General features: G+C 55.9%; 1 protein-coding gene across 1 annotated transcript in view; it reads right to left on the bottom strand.

Moving 5' to 3' along the window:
* The window catches only part of RASGEF1A (RasGEF domain family, member 1A), a 75676-nt gene extending 51987 nt beyond the window's left edge, over positions 1-23689 (bottom strand). Inside the window, exon 1 of the mRNA XM_004680909.2 lies at positions 23621-23689. The gene's annotated coding sequence lies outside the window, so the exon portion shown is untranslated. The remainder of the gene's footprint in view (positions 1-23620) is intronic.
* Between the last annotated feature and the right edge of the window lie 8 nt (positions 23690-23697).

Raw genomic sequence — 23697 nt, 5'->3', positions numbered from 1 at the left:
TGGCGCAGCAGGTTAAAGCACAGCACTGAAAATCTAAAGTCACTTCCGCATGAGTTCGATTCCCACCTGCTCCAGAGGTGACCAAATGGCGTAGCAGACCTCTCCTGACCAGCCTGCTGCTCCCCTCAGCAGTGTACTTCGACGACCTGCCTGTTCTGCTTCCTGCTCTTGCCGCCCCTCAGCATCTGGCCTGTACCCCAGTTCTGTATGCACAAATAAATAAATCTTTAAATAAAATAAAATGAAAAAAGAAGCAAAGAGATGCCCCAAGCTATATTCCTGATCAGCCCCCAATTCCCCTTGCATTCCCTACAATCTAGTAGGTGAGAAAGGTTTCATTGCCGACTTCATCTATATTTCTTTCATTACAAGTGAGACTGAATGAAAAAGGCATTTGGTTATTTTATTGAATTACTTGCTTTAGGGCTGTCCTTTTACTCAACTGGCTGGTGGATAATTCCTTATTCGCTCGGTGATTACACCCAGAGCACGTGCCTCTCAGTGTGGTAGACACTGGCAACACAGACGTAAATACATTCAACAAAGTCTGGCTCTCATAAAGTTTACATGGTAGAGGGGAAACAAAAATACTAACCAAGTGAACATATGCCAGCAGACAGTGAGGGCTGCAGAGAGAGCTTGAGGGGGTAGGAGAACAAGGAGAGATGTTTAAATTTGAAGGTCAAGAGGGAGGCCCCATGATAAGATTACTTATCACTGAGACTTTTCACTAAAGTAATCCGTGTGGATCAGCGAGTACATCACATACAAAGGTCCTGGGGCAAGAGCATACAGAGCCAGTGGTCAAGGCCAGTGTTGCCAGGGAAAAGTGAGGGTGCTACAAGGTGAAAGAGGCCCTACTGGCCTTGTGGACCAGCATAAGGGCCTGTGTTAATTTTCTAAGGTTTCCATACAAATTACTACAAACTGGGTGGCTTAAAACAACAGAAATGTATTCCTCACAATGCTAGAGGCTAGAAGTCCTAGTCATGGTGGTGGCAGGGTGATGTTCCTTCTGCAATTCTAGAGAAAAAACATACCTTTCTCCTTCCTAGCTTCTGAAGGTTGCTTGGATTCTTTGATGCATCCCTTCAGTCCCTGCCTTCTTTCCTATATGGCTTCTTCACTCCATACCTACCTCCCTCTCTTTATAAGGATACCAGTCATTGGAATTAAGGCCACCCTGATCCAGTATGGCCTCAGTTTAGATTGTACCTGTGGCTCTCCCTGATGGCGCAGCAGGTTAAAGCACAGCACTAAGAATCTAAAGCCACTTCTGCATGAGTTCAATCCCCACCTGCCCAGGAGGTGACCCACATGGCGCAGCAGACCTCTCCTGACCTGCCTGCTGCTCCCCTCAGCAGTGTATTTCGACCATCTGCCTGTTCTGCTCCCCTGAATCCTCTCACTGCTGAATCCTCTCACTGCTCCTGCACCTCTGGCCTATACCCCAGGGCTGCATGCATAAATAACTAAACCTTTAAAAAAAAAAAGTGATTGCAACTGCAAAGATCCTATTTCCAAGTAATGTCACTTTCATAGGTTCTGGGTGGACATGAAATTGGGAAGTACTAGATACCTCAGTTTAGGGCTCCTCTTTAGACCCTGGAGGCTTTGCCTTCTCTATTTCTTTCATCAATCACACACTCGCTTCACTTCCCACTGGATGGTGTGACTGGAAAATATCACCCAATTTAATTGATTAATGGGGACAAGACCACAGGGTTAAGTTCAAATAGGGGAGCAGATGGAGGCTCTAGTGAAAATGTTCACACTCAGGAAGCGGCCTGGACAGGGCAGGTAGCAGGCAGGGGCAAGGGGCAGGTTCTGCCTATGGGCAGACACACAGGATTTGTTCATTGATTGGACACAGACTCAGCAAAAGACAAGGATGCAGCCGCACCTTTGGGCTTGAGCAGAGGAAATAAAACGTATGGACTCATCTAAGCAGCTAAAGGGAGCTCACTTTAGATGAGCTGAACTTGGAGCTCTATGTCCAGTTTAGGGGGGGTGGCCTAAGCGCCACCCCGGGGTGGGACGTGCCCCGCAGTGCCTCTCCCTTGTGTGCAGTTCCCAAGCCGAGGCAGGATGGGAAAGGGGGGCTTCTAGTCCCAGGTGATGTACTGAGCACACACCCTTGATTTCACCCTTCCCAATCTCTGTGAAATAAAAAAGTACAGTGGGAAAGCAGTGGACGAGGGCAGGTCACCTGAGGACGAGCATGACTCATACTTCTGGAAAACGGAAAGCAGAGGGGGCAGCTGAATGGACAAAGTCACTGAAGAGTCCTGAGCAGGAAACCCCGCCTTTCAGGAGAGCTGTGGACATACAGACAAAAGACCGTGTGGAGGGCTGCGTGGGGAGGACTCCCCCAAACCTCCGCCACAGGACATGGGCAGGTCACTGCTGGACTAGGAGCAGGGCACACCCACATGGAGAGCTGTGTCCTAAGCAGACTCCCAGGGTGGACCCCAGACCCCGCCATGAAGGCCTTTGGGGGTAGGGGGTTGAAGCAGCTGATTGGTGCCCACGCACCAAACTGGCACATGGCAAAGTACGGACATAGCCCCCCTCCCACCCTGTCTCTCCTTGGGAACTGCACACAGGGGAGAGACATTGCAGGGTGCTGCCCACCCTGAGGTGGCAGAGACAGCGCTCAGTCCACCCCTCCCTAAACTGGACAGAGAGCTCCAAGTTCAGGAGACATAAACAGGCAAGAAGACGCATGAGAGTAAAAGTCCAAACAGCTGAGGGAAGTGATGATCTCGGAGGAAACACTTTACGCAACAAGAGAAATGTTAAAAGAAGAAGCAATTGAGAGACTTGAGATACTGTGTTCATAACTGAGGATGATGCTATAGTCCAAGACAGAAAGCAGTTGCAAAGACCCCACCATACCTTGCCTGTACCCAAGCCCTAAGTAACCAGGTGCCAGCATTTTGGCCCACTCAATGCTTCCCACGTCTGACCAAATTTGGCTGTCCGCCTCCATTTGCTCGCCCGAGTCCAGGCCAGTGTCCCTCTCCCCCAGGGAATGGCACTGGCCTCCCAGCAGACCCGTTTCACTGCCACCCCCACTGCAGCTCCTCCCCACCTGCCTTCCTTCAGAACGGACTTCCCGGCAGCCTCCCCACTCCCACTCCCACTCCCTGTCGGGGCCCACAGGTCTCTCTGCACACCACCTGGGAGCTGTTCCCGGGGTCGCCTGTGACCGTCTCCCCTACCAGACTCTCAGCCACCTTCCACCTCCTTTCAAACAGAGCTGGTGCCCTTTGGTCTTTTTGCTTTATCTTGGGTTTCTTTCATTTGAGGAAGGACTTGACCAATAAAAAAAGTTTAGAAATACCTTGCACACACCATCCCAGCTCCCATTTGGAAGAGGCACTTGGGAGCAGACTGAGTCCTCAGGAAACTCCCTGGTGCTGGGTGTGGTGCCCTTTGCCCTGTAGCCAGAGTTCTGCCTGGGTCCCAGGCCAGGCCTAGGGGCCACTGTCCACTGCGCAGGGAGGGAGACCACCCCCGCTCAGGGAGGGAAGGACCAGGGTTAGAGTTCTGCTTCTCTATCAAGCTCCCAGCATGTGCCCAACCTTGGTTTGGACTGGTACAGATTTCTGCTGTGAACCAACCTTCGTTAGACGAAGAGCCAGAGGCACATTAACAACTTGCTCTCAACCTCCAGGAATCTATGCTCCACATACTCAGAGAACACCACTGCCCCCGCCTAGTCCCCCCACCGCTCCCCTACCCGGGGACCTGAGCCCACTCTTGGGCCAGCATTCCTGGAGAGGGAGCAGGCTGGAGACCAGGTCCAGAGCAGGAGGGTCCTCGTCCAGGGCCAGGCGTACTAACTGATGCATTGGCTCCAAGGCCCCATAATTCCTTAATCAGTCAAAGTGCCCCTGCAGATGTTTCAATTTGTGTGTTTATAGCTGATTTCTGAAGCAGGATTATGCAGAGACCTCTTTAGGGAAGACCTTCAGGGGCAGCCACATCGGCACTCCAGGGGGCCTGGCAGCCTGGAGTGGCCCTCAGTCCTGCATTCCCCACTGAGAGCTGGCACAGGACTGTAACTGTTTCCTCTTAGAAAATGAGTGTGGGCTCCCCGGCACAAAGGGTTAAGATGCAGCACTGCAAGCTGGCCATAGCCGCTTCAGTGCAAGTTAGAACCCCTGCCCCTGAGGTGGCCCACATGGCACAACAGACCTCTCCTGACCCCCCGGGGCTCCCCTCAACACTGTACTTTGTCAATCTCCCTGTTCTGCTCCCCACTCTGTCTCTGCTGAAGTCTCTCACCGCCCCTGCACCTCTGGCCTGTACCCCAGTTCTGTATGCATACACAAATAATCTTAAAAAAAAAAAAAAAGATGGTGTATATAAAAAAAGAAAGAAAGAAAATGAGTGTCGTACACCCAGGAGGGCAGCAGCTCCCAGCCCAGCACCAACTCCTGCGCTGCCTCCCTACCACACAGACGTCTCATGTCTGGGACAGGGTCCCAGGGGACAAGGATCTTCCCAAAACAGCAAGCAGCTGGGCTGATGCAGAGACCTGTTCCATTCACACAACAAAACTGCTCCCAATGGATTCCTGGGCACAGACCTCAGCCCCACTGGAGCAGAGTCTCTGGACCTGAGACTCGGGGTTTATACTTCCTTCCCGCCCGATGAGGGAGTCTGATATGCGGCCGGGGCAGGAGCTCCCGGGAGTGGGGTAAGTGTCGTAGCCAGGCCCGCCATGCGCCTCCCGCCTCACCTTGAGCAGGCCCCTTCCCTGTGGGCTCCTGCCACATCTGCCCTGCCCCAGCCCCTAGGTCAGACCCAAAATGTGAAGGGCTGTTTTCCCACCAGCCACCCGGTGAGAACAAGGGAAGAGGGAGCCAGAGGCTGGGCCCAGGCACCCCCAAACGGCCCAACTAGTACCTGGGTTCCGGGCTAGGCAGAGGGCTCACAGCCTGCTGAGCATCTGAACGGACCAGAGTGAGAGGGACCTTGGCTCCAGGAGCTGCTCAGAGCCAGCAGAACTGGGATCAAGCTGGCGCACAAACTCTACTGCAAACCCAGCATTCACCGGCATGGGAGGCAGGGAGGGCCCTCTGATGGACACGACCTTCAGGGCAGGCCTGCGGTCTTCAACCCAGAAGCCCAGGGAGGGCCAGGTGGAGCAGCCGCCCTGGGAGCTGGGGTCTAGCTCTGCTTGTTCGGTAACCCCGATTCTCATTTTCCCTTCCTGCTCGGTTCCGGCAGGCAGGGCGGTGACTGGTGAGAAGTATTGGGGTGGCTCGACAGCAGGTCCCCTCATTTCCTGAGGGGGGTGAGATGCGGTGCAGCCTCATGCTGCCTGCCCGCGCCTTCCAGGCCACCCCCTCACCATCCTGTGATTTGGAGCTTTAGCCCGAGCTTCCCAGGAGGCGCGCGCTGGAGCAGGAACACACCCACACATGTATTGAAAAGAAAAGAAAAAGCCACAAAGATTGATTTACTGTTTCTCATTTTCGGGAGGAACATTGGGAGGCGGTGTGTGTGCCGGACACAGGCAGCCGTGAACATGGAGATCCCAGCCCAGAACCCACGGCCATCCACGCACCTCCGAACGTCTAGTTAGTTGTGCAGACCCTGTGTGGCTGGGAAGTGAGCTCCACGCGGTCACTGGGCAGCCTCCGTCCCTTTGGGGTTGTGGGAAATCTGGGTCGCTGCCTTAGCACCCCCAGCTCAGAGCCCTTTGTCAGCCAAAGGGGCACCGCTTCCGTCCAGCCCTGCTCCTCCAAAGGGCCGAGAAGGCGAGCAGTACGCTACAGGACAAGGACAGGAGCCTGCTCTGGTGGGGCGGGGGCCCTGGACCAGCCCCACCCCCACCAGCGTCTGTGATTGCTGTTGGATGTACGGGAGCGGCATGGAGCTCCTGCCAGGCCCTGGCTGTGGGGTGTAGTGATGAGGACACGGGGATCTTGAGAGAACGTGGGGCAGGGGTTTGCCCAGGTGTGGCCCCCAGGAGCAGATGGGGCTGGGATCCCTGGCTGGCTGGCCCGGGGCCACCTCTCCCATGCAAGTGCACAATGCTGCCTCCCCCACCCGACACCACCCCACCCGCAACACACACACACTGTCCAAGCCAAAGGACAAATATCTGGCCCAAAGATGTCAGAGTGTGCAGGGGAGCCAAGATGGAGCTGACTTGATTCACACAGGCCAGGCCTGACGAAAGCTGAATACCTTGACCTTGAGCCAAGGACACTGAAAGCAGTGGCGGTGGTGGGTGGGAGGCTGGCGTGGGACAGCCAATCCATGGACAGACAGAGAGCCACGGTGGGGAGACCTCTAGCAAGGGTTCAAATCCCACCTGGGCTACTCAGCGGCTTCCCTTGGGTGAGTCACTGAGTTCAGATCCACACAGCACATGATATGCAACCACAAAAGCTTGCTTTTTGGAAGGTCTGAGCGCCCCCTTCACCTCCCCCAAGCTTGAGGGCTTTTAGCAGGGCTACAGGAGTCCATTCTGGGCTCAGGCTGCAAGAGCTTGACCGGGGCTCATGGATGACTGAGCACGTCTGTGGCGTGCACACCGGCCTCCTTGCTGCATCCGAGATGCCATCTGCAGGATGGGCTGCCTGTCAGGGGCACTGAGGCAGGGACTCTACCCTACCTGGCCCTTGGCAGGGGTGACTGGATTGGGGCTGTCTGCTTGCCAGTGTCCTTCACATGTAGCCTGAGAACTTTCCACAGCCCCAACCCAAGTCCCCTACTCTGAGTAGCTGCTCCCCTACAGGTCTATGACTCATCGTATGAATCCACCAGAACCTCCTCAATCTGCAGGCAAATGCTCCCCCACCCCCAAACTTTCCTCGCAGAATACCTGTGCCTCATCACAGGTCACACAAGCCCACAAGGAGCCAGATCAGAAGAGACCCACACCTTTCCTCTAGGGTCTTACCTACCACACAGGGGAAGCACAGGCCCAGTCTTAGGAAAGGCCCACTATGGGGGGTTTGCTCCCACACACTCACCTGGTGTGGCTGATAACCCCCACCCCAGGTACCTGAGAATATAAACTGCAAGAGGGCCCCAAGCAGGTCTGCCCTGGGCTGTGTCCCCCAGCACTACTCCTCCCAGAGAGACCCACTACTGCCTGTGCGGTGGGAGAGGGGAGTTCTCAACAGAATATCTGGCCCCCAGAGTCATCCCTGGACCTGTGAACATGGCAAAAGGGGCTATTGGCAAGGGGATGTCATGACAAAGAGACTTGGCAGGTGTGATTAAGTGAAGGCTGTTGAGACAGGGGATCCCCTGGGTGGTCCAAATGGGCCCACTTTGATCCCATGAATCCATGAAACTGGGGCACCTTCCTGGCTGTAGTCAGAGGCAGAGATGTGATCAGGGTGGGGAGCTTTATGCAAGGCCTCAAGAAAGGCTCTAGGAGACAAGGGGCCTTGGGCTGGCCGCAAGCAGGGAGTAGGGGCCTCAGTCCCACAACACATGGAAGTGCTCCCACACCAAGGAGGAGGTCCGGCCAGCACCCTGACCTTTGGAGGGCGGGGAGCCTAGTGGCCCTCCTGAAAAGGGGTCTCCATCACTTTCTGGACCCCACAACACAAGCCCATGTGGATATGGGCTCTAGAAGTCACCCCCACACATAGCTGACAGGCCCGCCAGCTCGTCCCTGCTGTGCCCAGGAACCAGGCCTATGTCTGACACCATCCTCCCCACCACACAAGGCTGCTTAGAGACATGTGTGCCAGGCATGTGTTGGCAGCTTTGGTACCCAACAAACGTGCAGCCCTCTGAAGCAGCCTCCTCGGAGGCTGTGCCTCCCAGAACTCCAGCTTCTGAGGAAGATGTGAGCTGGGAAAAAATACCCAGGAGTTAGAGGGGGGTTAGGAGATGGAAAAAGGCTGTCAGCAGCCCTAGGCTGACAGAGTGGGCATGGCAGAGTTGCTGGGCCATCTGGGCCAGGCAGGTCTCTCTTAACAGGTACCTGTGGACCCAGTTTCCTCAGGTCGGGGTCTGTGGTCAGAGAAGGTCCTTCTGTCCTCTCTGCCATGGGCTCCGGTGCCATTGCTGGCCCACCCCATAGCCCACTCCTTCTGGTATGTATCATCTGAAACCTTTTGGGCCCACTCCTGGAGACCCTGGAATGGACACTTCCCCATCCAGGCCACACCATGGCGATACCCAGGTCTGCAGGCTGGGAGGCTTTGGAGGAGGGGCGGGAGAGCCAGCAGCTGCTCACTGTGGTGGCGCCCTCCATATGGCTGTGTTTGCTGAGCAAAGTCTGTCGCTAATAGTGGGAAACCACAGCTGTAGCTCAAGGTCACTGGAAGATGAACTTGGTCTTACAGGGGTTCTTACAAGAACTCCAGGAGTTCTTCCTGGAGTCCCCAAAATCCATGGCTAAAGAGACACACCAGAAAAGGCAGCCTCTTCATGGGGTACAAGCAGCGGGGTGCAATGGCATGTCACATTGGAGTCCTACTACGCAGAATGCCCCTGGCGAGGCTACAGCCCCACCCCATGCAGACGGTGGAGGGGCCGCTGAGCCCAGGGCTACTCCAGTCCTGACTAGAGGCTTCTGGCCCAGCAGCCAGGGGCACAAAGCACAGCACGGAATACTGGGGACTTTCCTCCTGGGCAGAAGACACCAGATTCCAAGACATTTGGAGAGGAAATTGGGAGGGATTGGGGCTTCCGGCGCCATCCTGGGAAACCCCCTCAGCCACCGCCTGGCCATTGCCTGGCAGAGTCCAGGAATGCTGGCTTGGCTCAGGTAGTAATGCGGAAGTGCACCTTGCCACAGGTCCTCTCAAGAGCCAACCCCTGCCCACAATCACCCCCTTGGCTGATTGTGACATCCTCCCCCACTGCCTGGGGGGGATGTGTCTCTCCTCCCTGCCCTGCCCTGCCCACAGCCACTCCCCTCACCTTGCTTGCCATTCTGAGCCTCAGCCCCTGCAGAGTGTCGGGGCAACTGTGTGGGCTGGGGGTGAAAGTTGGGGAGACCCAAGCTCAGGCCTCATTCAGTGTCAGGGTTTCACCTTTGTCTGCTTGGTCCAAAGGCTCGGGATAGACTAGGGGTGCCTGTCACTCTCCTCTCTCAGCCTGTGAGCTCCCAGGGAGAGAGGTTTCTTCTCACGGCGCCTCCTGTAGCCCCACTGCCAGTGTCAGTGTGCCCTTGACGGTCTGATGGCTCCAGGAGTGAAACATCACAGCTGCTCCTCACAGCAAGTCCCTTGAGGGGTGCTTGGGCCCATTTTACAAGAGTAAAACTGAGGTCAGAGATGGGAAGTGGTTCAAAGACACAGACACTAATGGGGGTTGAAGTCAAAACCAAAGCTCAGGCCCGCAAGTGAGGGTCACCCTGGAGCATGCCTTTCCGAGTGGACACTTGCCTCTCCCATCTACAGAAATCCTGCTGGCCCCTCTTAACGGCAGTTCCAGTGCCCTGTTGCGTCTGGCCAGGCTGGGGGCTCCCTGGACAGCAAGCCGTGCTCCAGAGCTGAGTGAGTGAGGTGTGGCTCCCTCAGCACCACATGTCCCCCCCTCAGCCTGGGACTTCCCTCTGGGCTCCTGTCCCACCCGGGTTGGACTAAGTCTCTGCCCACATCTGCCCAGGACCTCGGGGAGGAAGGGAAATGGAAGCTCTGCCAGGAGCACGCAGGGGCTGAGCAGAGAGAGCCCAGCAATCTCGAGGGAGCCGTCCTGGGTACATCTCTTCCGCTCTTGCCTCTTGCACTGGCCCAGAGTAAGGGACAGGCAGGAGTGGCAGCCAGGCAGGACACAGCCCCCGGGTGGGCACCGTCCCCTGGCCCAAGGGGAGAACAGATCACTCCACACAGAGCCCCCCACTCGTCCATTTGACACAGACTCAGCCCAGATTGTGGTCTCCTGGTCACTCCGTGGAATCAAGCCTTCCCACGGCCCAGTGGGCTGAGGGGAGGTTTATGCCAGGGAGGGTACCACCCTCTCCAACATCCTCCTGGAGCCTGGGCTTCCAGAGCTGCCCAGCCCAGCACCCCGCCACCCCCACTGAGTCTAGGAGCACCCATTCCCTCCTCCCCAGGAGGCTGTGAAGAGTCCCTTCACTCTGCTCCCTCCAGAGCTTCAGAAAACACTCACACGCCCTACAGTTGTTCCAGGGTAAAGATATAAATTTAACTTGTTATTTGATGACGGAAATTTTCTCCCTGTCTCTGGGGGAGGGAGCAGGTAGGTAAGGAAAGCCCCAATCCTGCACTTGTTCCTGGAGGTGTGGCTTGTGTTCTGCCTGGTGACAGAGCCAGAGGCTCTGGGGAGGTCGGACTGGGCCTGACCTGTTGTGCTTTGTGAGCTTTACTGGGTTTCTCAGTCCCTCTGAGCCTACTTTGTGCTTCCATAGAAGTGGAATAGAGCCCTGTTTCAGGGTCTGGGAATGAAAAGACTTCATAATCAAAGTGTGACAACCTTCCCCCTCTCGCCAGCTAGAGTCAGAGATCATCTGCCAAAAGATCCATCTAAAGCTGGTCTTTGCCAGACACAGCCTCTGTCTAAGGCAGGGCTCCTTGACTCGTTCGGCCCAGCAGGGAGGGAGATACCAATGAGAGCTGTCAGCCTGCAAGTGTCCTGGAAAAGCTTCCAAGTTGCAGCGCTCCTGAGCGCCAGTTATGGGAAGTCTGATTCATCCCTGCTTTGAGTAACTTCTTCCAGAGACACAAGAGTAATTGTCTGGGTTAAGTGTATGTGAGGTGACAGGAAGGGGTGGCCCGGGAAGTGAGCTCCCCCATATTCGGGCCCCGGACCAGCCACTAACTTCCCATAGAGGGTTTTAGGTAAAGGCTGGGACCACGGCCCTTGAGGAGCGTCCCAGGAATACAGTAGAGATGGGCTGGCGGAGATTTCTGACTTAGGATTCGGTGACTGATGCATTCTACGAAACACAATTTGGTAGCTCTCCTGAGAATAAAACTACAACTGCAAAAATAAAAGCTCCCTTTTGAGGCTGAACTCAAAAGCTCTTGACCTGCAAAACCTTTGGTGGTCAGAGATATCCAGATGCCAACCTTTCTTGGAGTGAGTTTGGTACCCAGTAGGGCTCAGTAACCTCAAAGCTGCAGATGATCATCTGGGAAGGTTCCAGAACCAAGAGAAAGGGTCTTATCTTTATCAAAGCCTGATGCCCTGAGCAGGACTATTTGCTCTGAAAAGTGATTCTCAGAGGTCAGTGGGTAACAGAATCTGCTAAAACACTTATTAAAACACTTTGTCTACCTCCTTCCTCCCACAACCAATCTGTCTGATTCAGAGGCCTGGGATAGGGTCTGGCCATCTGGATTCAAACAAGGCTGCAGGAGATGCTGATGTTGGTGCAGGGACTCTGCCTTAAGAACCGCTGATCTAAAGTCATAGCTTGGTGAGGAACTGGGAAATAGAAGCCAGGAGGCACTGCCTCGGAGCCCCCTGTTATCCATGGGGCCAGAGCCCAAGCGAGGCTGGCAGGGCTAGGAGGCAGGTGGCTCAAGATGAAGGCTGCCTCTGGGGCATCCCAAGCTGGAGGCAGGAGCTCCCCGCTTGCCCCAGCCTTGCCCAATACTCACTCGAACCTGTAACCCCAGGAGATGCAAGAAGACCCATTCCACCCATGTGCATGCTCCCACCCTCTAGGCCGATGGCCGTCACCCACAACTCTCCTCGATGCTTCACCCCTAACCTAGATGCCCATTGCCAGATGCATGCCAAGAAGCCTCAGCACCTCAGAGCAGCTGACACAGTCTGGGGGAGATTTCTGGCCTATGATTTTGTGACTCATGCTGAGAGTTGGCAAAATGCATTTGGGCAGCTCCTGCCTGTTCTCTCAGTCAACAGACTTGTCACTGGAGCAGGCACCACTCTGCAGGGTGGGAAGGGGCGTCAGAAGACTCCCCTCAAGCACTCCCAGACCCCATTCCAAGCCAGGCACGGCTCTGAAGCAAGGTGTGTGAGTCAAGGCCTGGCCACTAAGGGCCTCCCTGCAAAAGAGGAGCAAGAGGCTCCAGGGGTTGGGCGGTGCCCGAGGAAGAGGCAGTGGGCTCCCAGGATAGTAGGTTCTTATGGCCAATCAATCAGAGATCTTCTCTGCTCAGTGCCCATGACCCACCCAGCAGAGCATCACCGGCCTGTAGGGGGCCTCGTCAGGGCCCAGAGGCAAACAGGAACTGAACTACAACCCAGAAGTCTGCACAGATGCCGCCCCACTCTCCCACGGGGCAGGTAGGGAACTGTGCCTTGAGGTCAACGTGCTGCCTTGCACCTGCTTAGAGCTCCTTGTCCATCAAACATCCCTGCCCCCAGGCCCTGGCTGTTCTCCATGTGAGCTGCCTCCCCCAATTGCTCGGGGGTGGGGGGCTGGAGGGTGGGGGGGTGCTCCTTCAGCTGGAAACTCATGGAGGAGTCTCTCCAACGCGGCCTCATGTTCTCTACCATGCGAAGGCACCCCTGGCTTCCATCGTAGACCTGCTGGGCCTTCAGCTTCCGCTCCCACCCTCTCTCCTAGTGCACAGACGGCTCACATGGGTGGATTGCCAGGTCCTACCAGACAAAGGACTACTACAGTGTGACAGGGCTGTGCGGAATGTGATCAGCTGCGGCTGCTGAGTCACAGAGACAAATGAAAATTGCAAAGATCAAAGGCACCAACAGGTTGGCAAGGGGAGCATTTAACATTTATCCTGCTTGGTTGAATAAAATGATGCCGGGGTAACCAAGTCCCTGGTTGATGAAGGGACAAACTTTACAGAAGAATTCCACAAATGTCATTCAGAAGAGACTTAGAAAGTTATTGTGCTGCAACCCTTGAAGACATATTTGACTCAGGCACTGGTTGAAACTATCAAAAGGAGGGATAAAAGGATGCTGGGGAATGAGGGCCCAAATTCCCCCCCCCCCCAGAACTGACATACAACAACCAGAACTGACATGATAGACTCCGGCTTGAAGCAAAGCCAAGTCCAGGCAGTGTTTCCAATAGCATAGAGTGATGCAAACGAAGTTGTTTGAGTTCAATTGTAGTTTACAGGAAATATTGAGAGTGGAAGAACTAGTTAAATGACACTATAAGGAAGAGATGTCTTTTTTTTTTAATGGAAAGGAACTTTAATACATTGAGTATACAACATAGAAGACAAAGAATATAATTTCTAAATCAAACACCTGAAGTTACCCATCCCCTCATGGGCAAAAGTCAACCCAAAAAGGATTGGTCAAAAGCAAGGCCTGAAAGTTGCCACAAGCCTAAAGCACCTTCTGGCTGGGCCCCATAGAAAAGGGTCAGAAATGGCCAGACAAATCTGGGAGGAAAAGAGCAAAATCAAAATCAAGATAAATGCTGCCATAGTCAACCTCCCCACGGGTCTCTCACCCACATCTCTATCAACCAGTCCAGGGCCAAGAAACAAGCACAGTTTCTTCACATGTCTCCCTTTGCTCCATGTGGGAAGCGATAAAAGTCTTAAAAGTAAGACATTCTGGGCCCTCCCTGGTGGTGCAGTGGGTTAAAGCACAGCACTGAGATTTGCATGAGTTCAATTCCCGCCTGCCCTGGAGGTGATACTCATGGTGTGGCAGACCTCTCCTGACCCACCCGCTGCTCCCCTCAGCAGTGTACTTCATCCATCTGCCTGTTCTGCTCCCAACTCTGTCTCTGGTGAATCCTCTCACCCACCACATCTGTACCCCAGTTCTGTGTGCATAAATAAATAAATCTTAAAAAAAAAAAAAGTAAGACATTCTACAGACAACTCACCAAGTTTCTGCAGTAAGCCAAAGGCACTTTTATCAAGGGGCGAGGGGAGCAGGACCTGCTTGTGATTAAAAAGGCTGCAGAGGGTCCCCCTGGTGGTGCAGGGGGTTAAAGCGCAGCACTAGGAAGCTCTCTGCAGCCACAGCAGCACCAGTTCCATTCCAACCAGGGAGGTGGCTCACATGGTGCAGGGGACCTCTCTTCACCCACCTGCTGCTCCCCTCAGCAGTGTATTCAATAGATTTGCCTGTTCTGCTCCCCACTCTATCTCTGATGAAGCTTCTCACCTCCTGTACCTCTGGCCTGTACCCCAGCTCCTGTACGCATACATAAATAAATATTGGGGGCGGGGAGAAGTCTGCAGAAAAATAACAAACAAACTCCATATGTGGACTTTACCTAGGTACCAATTTTAACAAACTAACTGCAAAAAGACATTTTCAAAATAATGAAGGAAATCTAAGTATATTTGTGTGTTAAATGATAGCAAAGAATCACTGTTAATTTTAAGTGTGATCACCGTGATTATGTTCAAAAATGGCCTTGTCTGTTTGTTTTAGAGATCCATGGAAGCAAATGACTGAGGTCAGGGATTGGATTTACATATAGCAGCCAAAAAGAAAAAGCACAAGAGAAATGAACAAAAAAGGAGAGAGACAGACAGACAGAGAGAAAGAGAAAGAGAGAGAGAAAAGAAAGGAAGGAGGGAGAAAAAAAAACGAGGGCGAGAAAATCTTAAGCACTGACTGTGTAATGAAACTATGGGGCCATGAAGCTGTCGTCATCATTTTTATCCCTGCAATAAAACGTCTGATTACCGCCAGGGGTCCTCTTCCCCGAGTTCCCACCAGGGACACAGAGGCCTTCCTGCTGTCACCCCATGCCTCCTCAGCACTGACAGATGCATGGGGCTCAGCGCACCCTGACCAGGAAGCTCTGAGGACCAAGGCAGAGCAGCCGGCTGGAGAGGGCAGACGGGCATGTTGGGGAGAGGGCAGCAGAGGGGGGCTGGGTGTCGGGGGGAGTTAGGGTAGGTGGGCTCCGACAGCTGAGCCTTAGAAGCCCAGGTTTCCACTGGCTATCTAAGGGGGTCACCTACAACCCTAGGCAAAAGCTGAGCACCAAAGGCGAGCTCAGAGCCGCTGGGGGTGTTTAGGGAAAGGGGTGGGTGGGGGACAGCAGGCATGGGTGCATTCTGACGGGCCAGCCTGCCCCTGAGACACCCAGAGGGCCGGGGCCCTGAAAACCCTGCGCTAGTCAACCTGTCAGTGAGAGGTGAGAACTTGAGGCGTGGCTCAGTTTAATTCAACTGAGCATCATCCATTTAGTTGGGAATAAGGTTATGAACAAGGTTATCGAACCCTCTGCGGGAATTCATAGGTGGGGCTGCCCACTACTGGTGCCTACCTCAGGACGCCTGGGGTGAAGGACAGGGGCCGGGCGAAGACCCCTCCTGGCCAGGCAGCAGGGGCAGGAGGTCAGTCACAGCCTTCCCGCTGCTGCCTGCCCAGGACCAGTGGGGCCCTCTGCCCTCAGCCCCATCACGAGACAGTCAATGGGATGAGGAGGCAGGGAGATGCCCGGGAAGCCACTGGCACAGTGGGTCCTGGGGATGGGTCTGTGGCCGCATTGGGTACGAGGTGCACACTGCAGAGAGTGGCCAGGCCTGAGCTTAGGCTGGAAGAAACGGGGAGGTGAAGTGAGAACGGGTGGGCCGGACATCCTCCCTGCAGCCTGCATCGCCTGCGCCTCACCTCACAGGGCCACAGGTGACTCCGCAGGAGGGCTGAGTCAGCAGAGGAGCTCCTGCGCTTGCCCTCATATACGCTGTGTGGGAGGCGGGGACTGGACCTGGGCATCAGGCAGGCCTGGGCTCCAGGCTTACTCTGCAGCACCTTGGTCCTGTGACAGTGAGCATACAGGGAGACATCCTCTCTGGAGCCCCAGTGCGTCAGCCTCTGTCCTCCTGGGCTACCTCTTGCCTGCAGAGAGGACCCTGGGTCCTCCATTGTCCAGAAGCCTGGATTCTGGGGCAGCACCACTTGCACTGGAACCTTCCATGGAAAATGCTGCTAAGGGTACTAACCTGCAGAAACAAGAATGACCCTCCCGTGCCTGGAGGGAGAGCCCGTGGAGCAGGGGCCATCCGCCACTTCGGCTGCCAGGCTGTACCCCTGTCGGCCCCCAGCCATACGATAGGTGCCTCATTTACCTAGGCCTGGTGGCCGGGGGCTGCTGGGAGGGCCACTGGCCAAGCCACTCTGGGGGCCCATGTCAGAGGCACTGTTGGAGACATGTTTTACTGCAGCTCTACAAACTTGTACAGGACCAGTAGGGATTAAACAAATGGGCTGTAGCTTTAGAAACAGATCCAGTTGGAGAACAGAACTAGTCGCCACTGACATTTATAAGCTCACCCCACTGCACCTCAGGGGTGTCCAGCCCCCTGTAACTCAGGGACTCTAGGATGCTAGCGTCTCCCCACTGGCTGCTGGCCCACAGAAGCAGGGACCTGGGGTGGGGGAGGGCTTTGGGCCCTGCGTGAGCCATTCTTGGCAGGAAGGAGCAGCATCTGAAGAATAGAGGAAGGAAAATTCAACGCGTGCAGTGGGAAAGTCAGAACAGAAAGAATGAAGAAGGTGGGAAGAGAACAGCTGGGTCGGGCTGAATGGTGCCGATGGCAGGGAGGGGCATGGTGGTGTGAGCTGGGCAGCCAGGGCAGACACCAGTTCGACCAGACTCAGTCTTGGCACAGGCCCAGAGGCCATCTTTGCAGCCACACCCCACCCTGTCCCTCACTGTCTACCCACTTGGCTCAGCCCCCACGCCTGACGATCTCTCCAGGCCGGCCTCAGGTCCAGCCACCAGAGCCGGGCTGCGAGATGCCAGTGCCAGCTCACAGACACCCCTGCTACTGCCTGAGACACGGGCCTGGGCGCCTCACCCCACACTGTCCTCACTGGCCTAGGGCTGGGAACCTCTCTGGAGTCGCAGCAGGCTGTAGGTGGCCTTTACATAAGTTCCCTGCTCCCTGGCCTGTCTGTCTTCTGCCATCACATCCAAGACTGTCAACCATGACTGACAACCAGTCCTTCTCTGGACAAATGGACAGAGGACTTCCATGCCCAGCATGGCAGTCAGCCCTGGAGCTGCGAGCAGCACAGAGCAGACTGGAAGACGAGGCCTCAAGACCAGGCGGCCACTGCTGTGTGAGCCAGTCACAGGACAGCCACCCCAGGAGAAGCCAGAGAACCCCACACCTTCCTCGGGTGCCCCTGCAGTCTCCAGGCAGCTGGCTGCCAGCTCCCTGCCTCCTTCCCCTCCCCAAGGCACCTGCTTCCTGGCCCCTCTCCCACCACCAAGGACCTGCCCCATCACCAGGATGTGGCTGGGCCTCTCAAAGAACTCTCTAGACAGGGTCATCTGGTGACACACTGGCAGTCTCACTATGGCTGCGTCCCAGAAGTACCCTTTATCATTTTTGTCATTTAATGTCATTATCATTTAATTTCCATTATGATTTCTTCTTTGGTCCATTAGCTATTTAAACATTTCTTAAACTTTCCAAATATTAGACTTTTACAGAGTTATCTTTTGCCATTAATTTCTATTACAACCGCATGGTAGGCAGAACACAGGGTCTGAATCAGTGTTGCTTTGCTATTCCTTGAAGCGTTTTTACAGCCAGTTTGCAAGCGATTTTCACTCTTTTGCTCCAGTGCTGGGGGTGTGGTCCAGTTGGTGATGTGTGTGATGTGAGTGGCTCCCCATGTTGAGCTCCTACTTTAGGGGGGTTCAGACCCTGGTCAGTCCTGCTCACTCACACCCCTCCCTCCTAAGTCCTTGAGACCCCCAACTTTGTGGACCTAACAGTGATGGGCTGCAGGGCCCATCAGACACGCTCCACTTGGGGGCTGAACCCAGATCCCAGATCAGGGAAGGGAGGGACATGGGGCATAGAGGTCCCCTTCCCTGAGGGGTCCAAGCAGGAAAGGCTTAGGCTAGTGATGGCCAGAGTGGACAGGACAGGGGTCTTCAGCGGGCAGCTTCCATACACTCCCACTCCATAGGAACCACCCGCTGCTAACCAGTAAAATGGGTAATTGTCACCACCTGATGCCCTCTGAGTGAGTAAACTCAGGAGAGTTGCAAGGCGCCCCAGTGTGGCCCCCAATGTTGGCGTCCAGCACTATCCAGCCCTACCTACCCCAGACATTCTACTCCCCAGCTGGACCACCGCCCAGCCTCCAGCCCTTCTTGCTCCCCCACCCCAGCTCTGAAAGCAGAGTAAGCATCCCTGCCCCGGAGCCAGCCCCCCTGCATCAGCACAGCCAGGGTGGCCAGCTCTCACTCAGTGTTGGCTCAGGGCTGCTCTGGAACCTCATTTCATCCAGACCATAGCTTCATGGAGAAATGGGCTCATTCAGAGTTCACAGTCAGAAGCAGTGCAGCGCAAAACCAGTCCCAGGTAGGTCCCAGGCAGAAGTCTGGGCCTCTGAGTTCAGGTTTCCTCAGGGGTAAAACAGCTCCTTACCCTGGGAAGTGCCCAGCATCGGGCTCATCCCCACACTCTTAAGTCAGAAGCTTCCCTGGGTCTATCCTGCCTAGCCCCAGCAGTGGTGGGGGGAGGGGGAGTACTACAGCCCCCAGGCCTAGGAGGAGACTTCCTGGGGGTGCCCCATGCCCCAGCTGGAATCCAGGACACACCCAGATAGAATGGAGGCTCCCTGACATTCACACAGCAGGGCTGTGGGTGCCAAAGGCCCAGAAACCCCCTCAGGCAGGGAAGGCCAGGCGAGGGGCCAGGCAACACAGGTGGCCTTGATGGGGGTGGGAAAACAATCCTCACTAATAAACCCCTCAAAAAGCACCCCCTCTCCCAGCCCCCTCAGCTTCTGGGTGAGCCAGCCTCCTCCACGGAAGCTACTCTTTGTTAACAGTGTTACCATGGTAACGGGATCCAGAGAGCACTCTCTTCAAGGTAGAGTCTGAGGGTGACACTTGGAGAAACGGAAGTGGTGGTGACAACAAGCAGGGGCCCAGCCTCCAGCCCCACCCCCGCACTGCTAACAGCCCCCCCACACTGCTCTCTAAGAGACCCCCCTTTGCCTGTCCCAGAGCTTGTATTTCTGTTCCCTCCTCTTCGCCCTGAAAGGTCTGGCAACATAACCCAGACCAGGCACTCCCAGAATGTGCTCCCTGAGACAGATCTGTGCCCCCTGCCCAGCATGAGCGGCGGCTTCAGGCATCCACACGCATCCCACAAATGTCTCCTGACAATGGAGTTGAGAGTCCAGGGCAGTCAACAAGCCAGGTGTAGAGTCCTCTGAGATGCCACAGACAGACCATCACGCGGGGCGGTGTGCTTCAGAGGGTTAGAACCCTGCAGCATGCAGACGCCTCTGTGGAAAGGTTGGGAGCCCACTAGATGGGGCGGGGGTCCTGTGTGGGAGCAGAAGCCTCCACACCTTTACAAAGAGTAAAAGTGTCATTGGGGCCCTCCCTGGTGGTGCAGCGGGTTAAAGCACAGCACTAAGAAGCTAAAGCCACCTCAGCATGAGTTCGATCGCAGCACCAGAGGTGACCCACATGGTGCTGCAGACCTCTCCTGACCCGCCCGCTGCTCCCCTCAGCAGTGTACTTCATCAGTTGCCCTGTTCTGCTCCCCACTCTGTCTCTGGTGAATCCTCTCACCACCCCTGAACCTCTGGCTTGTACCCCAATTCTGTATGCACAAATAAATTTTTTAAAAAAAGTGGCATTGGGCAGTGGTATGGGAAATGGGTCACAGGGGAAGCTAACACTGTCTGAGTCAGACAGGTGGAAGAGGTGGGAGAAAGGTGTGGGGTAGGTGGAAAGCCTGGCTGTTGACTCGGTCAAGGTGAGGGCCACCTGGCAGACATTCAAGGAAGACCCTAGGTGTCTCACCTGCCCGGGTATGGAGCCTCGGGGCAGGCAAAGTTTGGCAATGCGATGACAATGGACAGGCTTCCCGTGGCCACCTGGGAGGCACCCGGGCTCAATGCTGACAAAGCCCAGAGGACAGATTGGGTTGATACCAGTTGAGCTGGAACAGCACCGAGGAAGAAACAGAGATGTATGTGAGGAGGAGAGGGTGTAGGTCCAGGTCTGGAAGAAGGGGGACACTGAGTACCCCAGGAGAGAAGGGGGCATTCTGGGAGACCAGGCATGAAGGCCCAGGGCTAGGCCTGGGGAAACGGGGACACTGATGCCTGAGAGCAGGGGCCCTGGGTGCCTCGGGCAGGAGACTTCGGACAGCTGAAGACCACTTCCCTGCAGTGAAGGAGGCCTGCCAGATTGGAGTGGGCTGGGAGTGAGTGGGAAGCGAGGATGTGGAGTGAGCAAGCAGCAAACACTGCTTCAAAGTCAGCCTGTGCAAGGGAGGGGGAGAAGGGTGGAAAAATAGCTTCAGGCGGAGACAGCTGAGGAGAGTTTGTTGTGTTAAGGCGGGAGAAGCTTTCTGCAGGCGACTTCACCTCTGAGGCTGTCACCTGTCAACTGGGCTGTGACCCTCACCTGAGAGGAGGTAATGTAAGAGCTGGACAAACGGTCCAATGTCCACACACACACACACACACCACATCCCCAGGACTGGCTCTCTGCCTCAGGGCGCTCACCCCATGTGTCCCACATGCGAGATGGTATACTCTCCTTTGAGAAGTCCACCTTGAGCTGCTCTCCCTGAACTCACTGAGCACCACAGAGAACCCACAGCCAGTTCAGAAGCAGGGTCTGATCTCCTGCCCTCTGTGTCCAGCCCCATGTACACTGGTGGCGAGGTGAGGGACAAGAGATTCTTTCCCCCGGTGCTGTGTCCACATGCTGGCGTTATCGCACTGACCCCGGGAAACTGCTCTGTCAGATAAATAAGGAAAAGTAAAGCTTCCCAGGCAGGATGGAGAATGTTCAGATCTTTGAGGTCAGTGGACAGTCCACCCTCTGGCACACAGCCAACACCTGCAGACGCGGAGGGCATCAGTATGGGCCCGAACACTTTCACAAGCCTCTCTCTACAGGGCCCACGGCCCTCCCTGGCCCAAGGTGGCCTCTGAGAGGCCAGAACGCACAGCTTGTGGGGGTTTCCCACAACACAGCCAGGATGGCATTTTTTGCTGACCTTCCCAAGCCCTGCTCCAGGGTTGCCAGACTGCAACTTCCTGGTGTCCCTGTAAGAGGACATTCTGAATGGATCCATAGTAGCCAGCTTGTACCAGGCCAGGGCGTCCCTTGCTTTCATTCTCTGACCCTCACCTGCAGTCTGGGGTTCTGTCTGCAAAAAGGGGCAAAGAAGGGCCTACACCATAGGTCCTCCTGAGACCCCCACAGGTGAGGAAGCCTGACAGGGCACCACAGGGTGTCAGAGCCCCTTCCCCAGGGCACGGTCAGCTCCCCTAGGATGCTACTTCAGCTCTCTGTGATACGGACCTCACTCCCTGCCTTCCTCCTCATACTCTGCCTGGAAGACATGTAAACACTCACCCACAGGAGGGAGGGAGGCAAGTGAGGGCAAAGGAATGGAGAAGCAGCCTGGAGTGGGTGGGATCCAAGAGGCAGAGTTCTGCTCGGCATTTGGAAGCTCTCAGAGAAAAGAGCCAGAGCGGACCTGGGCTGAAGCAGATGGCCTTGGAAGGGAGAGAGGGGAGGTAGGAGTCCCAGCAGGGGGCAGCAGGCAGCCCAGGTGAGACTGGGAGTTACACTGAGCCACCTGGCCAGGCCCCTTTGTGCATCCCCACCCTTCTCCCCAGCCATGACTGGCACCAGCCCCAGCAGGCTCTGCAGACAAGCCCAGGGGGCCCTCTTCTGCGTTGGGTCCTGCAGCAGTACAGCTACAAGCAACTGACCCACCTCCCTGGGGGCAGTGATTAGACCACAAAGTCCCTCCACCCCCAACTTTGCACCTTCATTTGATCTATTTGACAACGTTGTCTTCTGCTTGAGGTAGAAACCAGAGATCAACCGAAGTTATTCCAGTCCTGACCATCTGGCCCACCAGTGCACTCGGCCACTCGGGCCATACCCGAGCATCCCAGCATCTAACTGCTCCCTCAGAAGGTTTGTTCCTTGCCTGCCTGGGTGGAGATGGGCCCAGACCCCTCCTGCTGCCTGGAGGCCACTTGTGCTGGGGGTGCCCTCCTGTCTCCGCCTGGGCCCACCAGCCACTGGCTTCACTCTGGCCTGCCCAGTACAAATGCTGGTGAAGCTCGGCATTTCTCCCTCCTCCCCCTCTGCCTGCAGTTGCTAAGTTACACCCAAACCCCTCTACGCTGTGTGAACTGCTCCATTTCCACAATTTGCCAAGTGGAAGGGAGCCATCAGGCTGGCGATATGAGGCTGCCTCCCAGGGAAAAACAAACTTGCTAGCTGGTTTTCAGGCCCCACAGCATACCTGAGGATACCTGTGCGTGCTCCCCAGCCCATGAGTCATGAGCAAGAGTACACAGCTTCTGCCCTAGGAGGGTTCCACACAGGAGTCCTTTATCTGGTTAGGCCCTGCAGGCTCTGTCACCACCACCCAGGCCCATGACCACCCAGAAGACTATTGGGTCCTCCCTTCCTCCATTCTGGATCCCCTCTTCCTATTCTGTCCTGAGATCTTGAGGTTCCAATGCAAAGCATCCCTGCATTTGAGGTGGGGGTGGGGGTGGCGGGGGGATGCACTAAAAAGTCCCCGAACAATGGTATCTTTCTACAAATGGGGGAACAAGTCTTGTGAGGCCTTTCAGTCTGCCCACAGTTCAGAAGTCAACACGTGTGGCCTCCCTGTTTGCTAGGTCTGCTTCCAACATGAGCTGCTGCCTTGCTCTTGACTTCTATCTAGGCAGGGAAGGGCCTGGGCCCAGGACAGGCTGGGCTGGGCAAGATTCTGTCCAGAGGGTGGTGGGAGACCTCTGAAGGGCAGAGCAGACTGTTTTAACAGTGAAATACCTCCACATGCCAACCTGTCTCTGTATGTTCTGGGCCCCTGCAGGATGTGGCCATCTGGGCCCTACCTACCCTTGCTCCAAAGGACTGGAGAAGATTGACATGGGTCGCTGGGTAAACCAAATGGCACTCACAGCTCTAAGCAGGAAGGAGGGCGTCCCTGCCAGGGCAGCTCAGCCCCTGGATGGCTCACTCCCAAGAGGCAGGTAGTCCCCGGGTAACTATCCACCAGCTAAGCAGCTCAGAAGCTGCTAGAGATGCCAGGACCAAGCCTGCCACTTGCCCCTCCCTAGAAAGCATCAGTCTCCCCCAGCCCCCCAATACACACACGCACACAGAACCCAGAACCAGTAACACCTGCAAGGCCTGGGACAGAGAGCACCCTCCGTTAAAAGATCCTTGCAGAAGAGGCATCTTGCCCTGGTCCTCTACAAATGCTGAGTTCACGCCCCAATTCTCATGCCACCACCGGCGGGGAATGCATACAAGCAAATGGAAACTTCCAACTGCGCAGCCATGAGCCCTCAGATTCCCCAGCCCCCAGCCCCCACCCCTATGCCAGGACCCCGGAGCCCCGGCCGGTGCCCACAACCGCCCGCCTACAGCGCTCTCGCCACGCCCAGGCGGGGATCACCCGGTGCCCAGCAGGGGCGTAGGACAGGGGAATAGCGGAGCAGGCGGGTGAGGTCCTGGGGCAGTCCAGCCAGGGCGGAGTTCTCCGCAACTACGAGCTGGGCTCCCACACGCCCTTCTCCGTGCGCGTCCCCGGACCTGTGCCAGGAACCCTCTCCCCAGCCCCACGACGGCATCCCGGGCGGGACCGTGGACCCGCGCACGCCCTGCCCTGCCAGCGCCAGCGATCTGAGGGGACAGCCCGCAGCAAGGAGACGGGGAGGAAGGGAGGGACCGAGGAACTGAGGATCCCAAGCAGCTGCCTACCTCGGTCCGGGCCAGTGTAGCTCCGGGGCAGCCCTCGCGCCACAGTCGGGCCCCGAGCAGCGCGCGGCCGGCGCCGG

The sequence above is a fragment of the Condylura cristata genome, unplaced genomic scaffold (genome assembly GCF_000260355.1).
Source record: "Condylura cristata isolate star-nosed mole 26May11 unplaced genomic scaffold, ConCri1.0 scaffold00011, whole genome shotgun sequence".
Taxonomy (NCBI): domain Eukaryota; kingdom Metazoa; phylum Chordata; class Mammalia; order Eulipotyphla; family Talpidae; genus Condylura; species Condylura cristata.
The sequence above is the reverse complement of the archived record's forward strand: the minus strand, read 5'-3'. Positions and strand labels throughout refer to the sequence as shown.